Raw genomic sequence first — 11,354 nt, forward strand, 5'->3', positions numbered from 1 at the left:
AGCAACTATTGGGCGACTTTGGCGGGTGAAGATACGACCGAAGGCCTCACGCATGATCGACCCGGCACATAGATTCATTCATGCCTTGATTGCCCGTTCTCTTTGGGGCGGACCGATAGCAAAGGGGTGGTCACCCAATCCGATATCTTTACGATGTATGGCATCTTTGAGAGGCACCCTACTCACCTTGGCTACCTTGTCGCTGATGCATTCCTTCACGGGGCTCGTATACTCGATTGGGAGCTATCTTTATTGGGCCCTATGTGACCCGAGATTGATCCGTGGCATGGGTTTTGTTTGAGCGAGCGAGGCATGACTATTGTAGGGAGATGCGGCACCCCTCGGGAAGGCACACATACGAGGCGATTGGCTTGGTGGTTCTTGGCGCATGAGGGCGAGGCCCCCACGGCACCAAGCCAGCTGGTGAGTCCGATCGGTGACCGGCAGAGCACCGAGTCGAGCCCGAGGCGCACTTTTGTTCCCTACCCCGGTACTACTTCATTACGACTTTCGACATGAGGCGGGGGGATTGAGGGAGATTCGGGCGTGCGTCGGGGAGCGGCGCGAGATCCGTGACCCGGCTTCACGAGGTCCTTGAGGGGACAGCGTCGACTCGAGGCGATTTTTCACCGTTTCATTACCTCATACTATGGTTACGCCTCGCATACTCCTACGCCACCATGCCACCACCACCCGGCACGGATTGTGATGAGTAGCGGCTCGTTTGAGCATGGACACTTTTTTTATCTACTTTACTTTATTTTTGTTTTTGTATTATGTTTTGTGTTTTTGTTGAGTTGGCATGGACCTCTTCCTCCCAACTCTTTGTGTTGAACTTTATTTTGTTTTTCATCTATGTATTTTGTTGACTTTTTCCCTAGTCTCTCCCTTGTGTTTGTATTTGTGAATTTTTTTGTGGAATGATGATGTCCCCTTTTTTGCCTCGCGAGGGCATTGAGGGAATTTGGTGAGCTTTCCTAGTTTTTAAATGGAGGTCGGACAAGGCGTGTATTGCTCACCACACCTTTTTGTCGAGTCGCACCTCACGGCGAACACAAGATAAACCCAGGGGAAGTTTCTGTTTTTCACCCTCCTCTATTATTATTTGCATTGGCCCTTCTTGCATGTTTTTCATGATTAGTGTACATTGAGGGCAATGTACAACACTAAGTGTGGGGATGGGTGCATTTCATGTTTTAGGAACATTGTTTACATGCTAGTGTTACCAATGATGGCTTTATTCATTCTTGTAAGATTCTTTTTAGCTTGGACTAATGATGGATGTGAGTTACTTGTTTTTTTATGCTTTATTGAATCTGTTTCACCCCATAGTATTGTCTTGTGCACTTTGAATTTTTTTGTCGATGCCACAGGAATAGCCAATGTGACTACTCTAACTCTCTTGTATGCTTAACACACTACTTTGAGTACTTGGCCTTAGAACACTAAGTTCTATCCTTCAATGTTTTCTTAAGAACTTCTAAGTCTTGTTGAGCTAATCCGAGTTTTTGTGGCATGTAGTGTACTACGAAGATGTGATCTAGGGGTGAGAGTGAAAGTGAAAATGAGTCTATGTCGGTATTCCTCTGCTAATGAAGCATGAATGCGTCTATGTAGGCTATGATCGAGTAGTTAGGGTGGCTCTTGTGCCTAACCGGCATGTGCATCCTCTAGAAAGATTTTTAAAAATGATTTTTGATGCGGTCTCGTTAGTCGGGACTCGGGAAAAATGTTGAATATTGAGTTGAAAATAAAAAAACCCTAGTGATCTTTTTTTGAGTACCTACCAAAGGTTTTTGAAAAGAAAAAAAGGATTTAGTTTCAAGCTATAGAATTAGAAGGATCTTACTTGGCCATTGAGTAGCACTTAGTAGTTTAAGACTTAGTATTCTTTGTATGTGGAGTGATTAGCATCTAGAGCTGTCTTGATTGAAGTCCTTGAGCTAGACCCGGATCGAGGGCAAATGAGATAAAGGATTCACTTACGCACATACATATTAGGGGTGAGACAGGGATATTTTTTTATTATGCTTAATGACTATAACTCAACATCTATGTTTCATTATCCTTTGCTTTTTGGAATCTTATATTTGCTTGAGCGGAGGTATTGCATTTAGCCACTTCTCGAGTCTCTTTGTTTTTTTCATGAGTTGTTTGCTTGGGGACAAACAGCGCTTAAGTAATGAGGGATGTTTGATAAGTGTCTAAATGTAGGTGTTTTTCATATATATATCGTATGCACTTTGCATGTATTTTTGTGAGGTTTGATGCCCGTTTCAGCTTAATCGTCTATTATTTGCTTTGTAGGGCATATGGAAGCCATGGAGAACAAGAAGATATCATTTTGGCAAAAAGAGAAAGCGAGAATTTCATACTACCCCCATACTACCCGAGTATGGGGGCCGTATCTGTATGTGACGGATTGATTTGGTGTTACGTCCCGATTTCCATACTACCCGAGTATCACGGGGGCCGTATGGAGGCCGTATGCACCCGTATGGAGCAGAATCTAGGGTTTCGAGTGCTATCGACCCCCATCGACCCCTATCTGACCCGTATGCCTCGGGGGGTATATATACTCACTTTTAGGGCTGATTAAAGGACTTTTTTGCTGGCCGACTTTTTGGGAGATCATTTGGGAGATTTTGGGCGACCTTGGGGAGGAGAAGAAGGGCAAAAAAGCTAGAAGATCATTCAAGCCCAAGGTCCAAGGCTCTCAAGGCAAGAAGGCAACATCATTCAAAGGGAGATCGATCACGACTTGAAGGAAGGAGAACAGCGGCTAGAGAGGCGTCATTCGGCATTCCTTTGGCGGGGAGCGTCATTTCGGCATATTCTCGCCTCATCCTTCACCATTTCATCTAGGGAGTGTCATACTATGTCTTTGTTTCATGTTTTTGCTTGATTGTATGCTTTGTTATGAGATGATGACACACTAGACCCCCAAGGCCACCGGGTGTTGGTGAACCTTGGGGGGTTTTATCATGTATTTTTGGATGATTACTTGTTAATTCTATGCTTGGGTATGTTTGAGATCTAATCCATTGTTTTTCATGCTAAGTGTTACACCAAGGGAGAAATCCGTAGCTCTTTTTATGAATGATGCATGTAGATGTGACTTGCTCGCATGTATTAGGTCATGAATGGATTAGAAGGGGATACTTGTATCATCACGCGAGAAATCGGGTGTTTGGTAGCCCTCCATGTAGGTTTAATCCGAAGAAGAGTAGGTTTATTCCTAAGCGAGATTTCCTTGTACTTAATGCAATCGTAGGAATGTAGATTTGGAAGAAATTCCTATCTATGTTACGTATGGGATTAGGGTTCAATCGCCGAGAAATTGGGGTTGTTCTAATCTTGGAATCTCATGGTCCAATTTACCCTTGCATCTTTAAATCATCATCCATGTTGCATGATAACCCCTCAAGGGGATCCACATCCATAGGCCTTTGCACTTCATTGATTCTCTTGCTTGCTTATTGCTTGTTCTCTCTAATTTGCTAGCAAATCTTGTGTTTAGTTTTTATTTGTATTTAGTAGAGTAAATCCATCACTTAAGATCTTAGGCTGAGATAATAGCTCGAGAAGGAGTAATAGGAGATCCTTAGCACCGTGGAATACGATCCTCGTGTCTTTGCATGAGGTATTACTTGGCGATCCCGTACACTTGCGGGGAAGCGATTAAGTTTTCTCACTGATACTTGGGAGGTCGTTCTTGCGTACTTCCAAGGCTCTTATCGACATGGATGGCGGGGAGTTGACTTTATTAGTTGGGTATGACAAGTTTACATACCGCCTTGTCGACGCCATGAGACATTCGCAGACTTTGATGATACTCTTTACTTTCTTGACACTACCGATGAACTAATAGATGAATATGTGCACAAAATGATGAATCCAGACACATATGAAGGGGTGCTAGATCAAGAAGTGGAGAATGAAGAAGTCTTGATACTTGGTCTAGTGGATAAGGTACAACCTACACCGGGGATCATGAAAAAGATGCTCTGGAAAATGAAGTGTGGAAGGAGACATCACAAGAAACACCCCAAGGTTAATGGGTATGTGAAACAATGGAGTAAGGGTGATTAACCCTTGTGCGGTAATAAAATTGATAATTCCCCCTCTACCTTCAAAAGACTATGTTCATCATGCTTTCGAGTCATGGGTAAAGGGAAACCTTCATCTATGAGCCCTCATGAGGTAAGGGCAGGTACATCGCGCTAAGTAATGTTAAACAAGTGCTTATTGGGAGGTAACCCAAGTTTTTATTGTTTTTCTAGGTATTAGTTAGTGTTTTAATGAATAAAAGCTTGAGTGTTGGTGTGTTGATCTTTTACAAGCTAGTGTTGTGATTTTCTCATGGATTATTGGTGTTATCATGTGCTTAATTGTGTGTGACAAAGTTTTCTTGGTCGTTTGAGCATATTTTTCATGATTCTCTGGTTATATTTGTATAATATAGGCAGGCTTTGAATATATGTAAATGTTCATAAATTTTCAGCAAAGTCTGTAAATTTTTCTAAGTCATCCAAAGAAGATAATCGACCATGTGGAGATTCCTCATAGGTGTGTGTTGTTGTTCAGAGCTTGTCCTGAGAGGACAAAAGAGTGTGTGTCTGCCCCTGTGAATGACCTTGTGATGGTCACACGTTCATGCGGAATTTCCACACAGGTGTGTGTTTCTCTGTAGAAGTTCAGAGCTCTATCCCGAGAAGACAAGGCGGCGTGTGTCTGCCCCTGTGTCTGACCTTGTGAATTGTTCACGGGAGTGGATAATTTCCACATGCCCATGTGGATCCCTGCAGAGAGTTCTCCTTTATCCAGAGAAGACACAGGGGCATGTGTATGCCACTTTGAATGGACTTGTGAAGATCCAAGCCTGTGTAGAATTTCCACATAGGCGTGTTAAACACTTAGAGAAATTCTTGTGTGGACAGAGAAACCACAGGGGCGTGTGGATGCCCCTGTGGGTCGGGCACACGAGTACGGGGAATTTCCACACGCCTATGTAGATGCGTTTAGTTGCAAAGAATGCCATTCCGAGAGCACACAGGGGCTTGTGTCTACCCCTGTGAGGCTCTCCTATGGAGTCACACGGGAGTGGGTGATTTCTACATGCCCGTGTGGATATACATAACTCAAAGGCCGCGAGTTTTCTTTATAAATTGATTACGCCTTTTCATTCTTGACAAGGTCCCCTTGTGTATATCCTGCAAGTGCACGGGTTTGTCGAAGTAATAATCCCAGATGAGCACAAGTAAAGGAGAAGGTGACAATGAATAGTGATATATGTGACAATGATTCAATTCTCAAAACTAAAAACAACAAGTAAGAGAGCTCAAGTAAAGGCGAAGGTAAGGCAATCAATAAAGATGAGGTACCCGGATATTGCTCCACCTAGGACAATCGTTTCAAGTGCAAGAACCCTATATTATGCTTCGTAATTAATGCAACAGTGAGCCGTGGAAAACCTTAATTACATAGTCCAAAATCTAAGGTCAACCATGCCTAACTCTATACATGTCCCGGAAGAGAGATGGGATAACCTCTCAACCTCGCACTCGCATAGAATTGCAATGAGCTCTAGGGATTCCAAGTGATAAATCACTTCATAATTATAGATCTAACCCTTTGGTCCAGGTGGAAGGTCACTAACCACAATTAAGCCCTAGATACTAAGTCACTTCTACGCTTCACTCCATTGCACCGCAACTAAGCCTCAGCGGAAGGTCATCCCTTAGAGCATTCACTCTATTATGACCGCAAAGAACTCGAGGAATGGTGGTAGAATCTAACACATCGGAGGGGAAAGGGGACGCCCCTGTACCTCTCGACTCACCTTCTCAACCCTCTCCAACCTAGTTTTGTCTGACAGTCATGGTGTGTCACTCAATCACAATGTTACAAACAAGAACACTCAACCCTAGTGTCACTCTAGGGGAGTATTCAAACAATGAAGCATTCAAGGTTCGAACTCACAATAAACATCAATTAATTGAAAGCATAATAAGGAGATTCAATGAAACGAATACATCTTAGGGTTCACAAATACCCAAGTACCCACTAGTGGTTTAGCTCTCCATGGAGTTAATTACAATCAAAGAAATAGAATGTAAAAGCAATGAATCCATAGAAACCCCCTCGATAGTCGTGTCGATTGTCTTGTGGAGAGTCCTCTACTCATCGCAAAGGGTCCTTTGTCCGGCCTAGAATACACCTCGCCGAACCAGTACTGATGAAAGCTCTACCAATAACCTTCATCCAAATGATGGGTGATGTCAGAGCCGTAGAACCTCTCCAAAACCCTAGCTAATACCTCTCAAAACCTTAGCCAAAGCCCTCTCTCAAGTTAGGGAAAACATCGAGAAAAGAATGCTGAAATCGGGGCTGAATCGGCGTTAAATAGGGCTGGAATCGGGGATCCACACGCCCCTATGGACGCCCCTGTGGATTTTTCACACGGGCGTGTGGAAATTCCACACGCCCGTGTGGATTCTCTATTCTGTAGTTTTCTCGGCTGGCTGTGAACAGTGCTACTACAGTGTTTTCTGCAGTGCTCTGCTACAGTATGTGTCCTGAAATACTTCCCGAATCCATACTTTTATTGAGGTAACGCAAACGGGCACATGTTCACGTCGTGGATTGCTTTGGTTCTTCAATGATGGAAAAGTTGGTGGAGATCTTGTTCTATTTACATAAGTCAGAATGCTTGAGTATGACTGCCCTTGTGCCCCTCCAAATATTTGTACTAACTCAAATACGAGGAGGTTGGCACACACTCTAGCATCTCACACCTTACCTATGTCTTCGCGTTTGAACCTTAGCAAGATTTCCTCCAAAATCGGTGCATTATGATCCACATTGGCTTATTTCTTTCATAATCGGCCTCACAACCTTACCTGCATAAAAGTAACATAAAAACACACATATTAGTGTAAAAACCCCGAGAAAGGTAATACTTAACTTAAGGAAAGAATGCTTCGCATTCATATCGCACAAGCACTTATCAATTCTCTCACTCCCAAACACTTAAAGAATGCATCTTTGCACTCTCCCGACCTTGCACTGTCATTTTAGAGAGATTTCACTGGAGTTTTCCAGCCGATTTCAAGGTTTTCATCTTCATCTTGTTAGTAAACCCTCATTCTCTCTTTTCTTCTCCATACTTGATTTTATTCAATTAAATCTAGTCAATGTGCTTCATTTTGATGTTTAAATGATGAATATATGTTTTAGAAGCATTTTAGAACAAATTCATGATGTATTTTTGAGTGTATTGTATAGAGGCCGTGCGGCTTTCACGCCCGGTGGGTCCACACGGGTGTGTGGAATTTCCACACAAACGTGTGGATTTCTACATTATTGTTATTTTGAATGAATTTGATTGATTTCTTTTCAATACTTGCAGGTATGGCTCCCAGGACAAAGAAAGTAGCCGGTAAACATCCTAGAAAGCCCTCACCTGAGCCAGAGCACATGGAATTCACGATTCCTGAGCACCAAGCTCATTTTGGGAGGTCGGCAAAGCTGAACTTTGGACAGATACATTTTCCAGATGTAAGTGCTTTGAGAGAGGTTCAGCTTGCCGTTTACATGGCAGATGAGGTGGAGGAACTCATCTCGGTGGGTAGCTGGAGGAGGTTGTTGACTATTCGTGAGACACTTATCCATATGCTGACACTGGAAGTACTGACGCCATTTGAGTTTGACAGATCACATTCCAGTTTTGACAGTGTGGATGTGATTCAATTCAGAGCATTTGGACATCACTATAGTATGAGCGTCTCCTAGTTTTTGGTGTGGCTCGAACAATATGATGAGGCATTCACAGACACAGAGGAGTTCGCTCAGTTGCCGAGGGACTATCCAGACACTTTGACCACGCAGAGAGCATACAGAGCTTTATACCGACAAGGGCAATACGAGCTAGGAGTATCTAAGGCCATATGCCTATCCCGGCCGAGCTACATATACATTCATTCAGGTCGTCCTGAGCAGATCAATGAACGCCTGTGGTGACAGTATTGGAGTTTTGAGCAGACAAGAGTGTTTGTACTTATACTCCATGGTACAGAGAGAGCCGATTCTTCTTGGTCATATACTAGTAGAGTACCTTAGGCATCAGGGGTATTATGAAAGGATCGGGGTAATCTTCTCAGGCCTATACATCAGTAGACTCATCATTGGGATGGGTCTATTGGAAGCGATTAGAGGGGCTGAGAAGACGATTGTGCCATTCCCTCTTAGCTTGGACACCATGCGACTTATGGGTATGATCCGCAAGTATCGAGAGGGTTGTATGTGCTGAACATGCCCCCACCAGAGTTAATCGAGGCTGAGGGAGACATAGCAGAGGGGTTACAACCAATGCTTGAGCTGCACACTTAGTAGGTACAGGCAGAGGTACCCCCTATAGTGTAGGAGCCACCGCCAGTTTGGATATTCTATCCGACTTGAGTCCATGATCGATTTGAGAGGCTCAAGAGCGCTTTAGGATTATTACAGACAGATCTGGCCGAGGTTCACGCCATAAAGGCAGCGAACCACAATGAGTTGATGGCGAGTCCTGACATCTTACAGCAGATTCTCGGGCGAGACAGTACATCACCCTTTATGATGAGACCGAGGACCCCTCAGGTATCTCCAGCACCACCATTACCATTAGCAGTACTGATAGATCCACCAGCATCACTAGTAGCAACAGCAACAACAGAGCCGACAACCGACGACACCGACGTTTGAGGCATCTCTAGTTTCCTTTGTTTTTATTTCTTGTATTTTACTTCTACATTATATTTTGCACTTGTACCACTTATAAAGGATCTTTCTTCTGAGTTTATCTTTTATTTCATTGTCTCGAGTTGTATTTCATTGCTTTATCTTTATATACTCGAGCTTGTTTTTGTTTTTGTTGAGCTTCACTGAACCCCCTTGTGTGTATGTTCAGATGGTCTTGTGAGTATGGAATTTGAGGAATAGTCATGGACACAGTCTTATGGCCGTGTATGCTCCACAACCCATTGGGACTCAACTTTCAATGAATATAGCTCCATCAAATGTACCATTTGGAGTTCAGGGTAGTATTGTTTCAATTGCTCTCTTCTACATTTGCTTTTGATGGATTTATATCCTACTGTGCCTGCATGCGTATGTTGAGGACAATGTACATCTTTAGTGTAGGGAGGAAGTTCACATTACACATGTTCTTTACACAAGTTTTGAATGAAAATACATTCTCATGTAGACAATGGCGGTTCACCTTAGTTGCAATTGTTGTATTCTTAAGTTTAGGAGAATTTTTAACATGGAATTTTCTCTTGCTCTAGTCCTTCCTTGGATATTTAGGAATTTTTGCCCGATTGACACTTGTTGCACTACTCACTCATTTAACCTTGTAGAAACTCAAGTTTGATGTTTAAGGGACTAGTTGTAGTTTGTTTCTTGCTTTAGTTTCTTTGAAAAAAAAAATGGTTGAATGAAAAGAAAAAAATATATATACTTGTTTTATTTGTATATTGGGGTGGAAAGTGCTACCACCTATGAAGTATGAAGCTACTCTCAAAAGTCAGATACTAGTTATGCCCTAATAAGAGAAAGAGCTATCTCATAGGATGAGTGAAAGCTACTAGCCTAGTAGAAAGAGCTACCACCTCGAAAGTGTGAAAGCCACCTTAGCGGCCACTTTGGAAAGGGCTACCTTAGAGGATGAAGAATTTATGTCCATCATGTGTGTAGGTTTCTAGGAAAGACTTTTTTCATCTTTATGAGCAACCATGAGGTAAAAACAGGTATGTCAAGCTAAGTGACATTAAACAAGCGCTTCTTGGGAGACAACCCAAGCTTTTAATTAGTTTTTAGACTCAAAATTTAAATTCTGCAGAAATAAATTCATGAGTGTGTGTCTTGATTAATTTTGTTGACCGCTGGTGTTTTCATGGAATTTTTTCGGTGATTTGAATTGTTGTTTATGTGTATACCATGGTTTAGGATGAATTTGATGTTCAATGTTGAAAAATTGGTATTAATTTGGAGTTTCGGGCACTCTATGGTTTGTCTGCAGAAATTTTGCAGTCCACACGGCCGCGTGGTATTTTCATGTGGTCGTGTACAGTATCCACGTGGGGTGTGGAAAATCCACACACCCCATGTGCCTATAAGAATATGAAGCGGCACTATTCATCATCTTCTATTTTCAAAGAACCCTTTCATCTTCCACCCTTCACCCCTATAAAACTCAAGTTTTGATCTCTAAAACCAATTGTTTTCAACTCTTTGGAGGATTAGAGGTAATTTGGAAGAGTTTACACAAAGTTTTCTTCTTCGATTAGCTCCGGTAAGCCTTCACTCTCTTTTCCCCTTTCCATGTTTTTCAAGGTCATTTTCATGGAGTTTTCATGGTATTTTGATGATAGTTCTTATAGGGAATCATGCTAGACACTTGTTCAATGTATGAGAATGATTTGTGTGAAGCGTAGGAGCACAACTCCGGCCAAAACTCGGGAGTCCGGCGCCCACGCGGTCACGCGGCTTGCCCACGCGACTGCATGGGCTGGCCGTGCGCTGGCCGCAAGGCCACGCGGCCGCGGGAGCCCACGGCCAAGAGCCGCGCGCCAAGGCCAGCCACGCGACCGCGTGGCTGGCCCGCGTGGGCAAGCGGTCTTGCTGGCGGGCGCGCGTGGCTGGCAAGGTCCCATTGCGTATATCCCGCAAGTGCACGTGTTTTTCAAAGTAATAATCCCGGGTGAGCAGGGTCGAATACATAGGGAGTAGAGAGTAAAGACACTTAATTCGATTCTTAGCTATGTGGAGTATCAACAATGATAAGTGTGATAATGATTCGATTCTCAACAATTAAAAGCAACAAGTAAGAGAGCAAAAGTAAGGAGGAGGCAAGGTAATCGATAAAGATGGGGTACTCAGATGATGCTTCACCTAGGATAATCGCTTCAAGTGCAAGAACTCTCTATTATGCTTCCTAATCAATGCAATGGTGAGTCGTGGAAATCCTAACATACATAGTCCCAAATCCGAGGTCAACTATGGCTAACTCTATTCATGTCCCGAAGGAGAGATTAAATAACCTCTCAACCTCGCACTCGAATAAAGTTGCAATGAGCTCTAGGGATTCCAAGTGATAAATCGCTTTCTAATTATAGACCTAACCGTTTGGACTAGGAGGAAGGTCCCTAGCCACAATTAAGCCCTAGATACTAAGATCCCCTCAACGCTTCACTCCATTGCACGCGCAACTAGGCCCCAGCGGAGGTTCATCCCTTAGACCATTCACTGTATTATGGCCGTAAAGAACTCAAGGAACGGAGATAGAATCTTTCACATCGAAGGGGAAAGGG

This window comes from Dioscorea cayenensis, chromosome 11 (assembly GCF_009730915.1).
Source record: "Dioscorea cayenensis subsp. rotundata cultivar TDr96_F1 chromosome 11, TDr96_F1_v2_PseudoChromosome.rev07_lg8_w22 25.fasta, whole genome shotgun sequence".
Classification (NCBI taxonomy): Eukaryota; Viridiplantae; Streptophyta; class Magnoliopsida; order Dioscoreales; family Dioscoreaceae; genus Dioscorea; species Dioscorea cayenensis.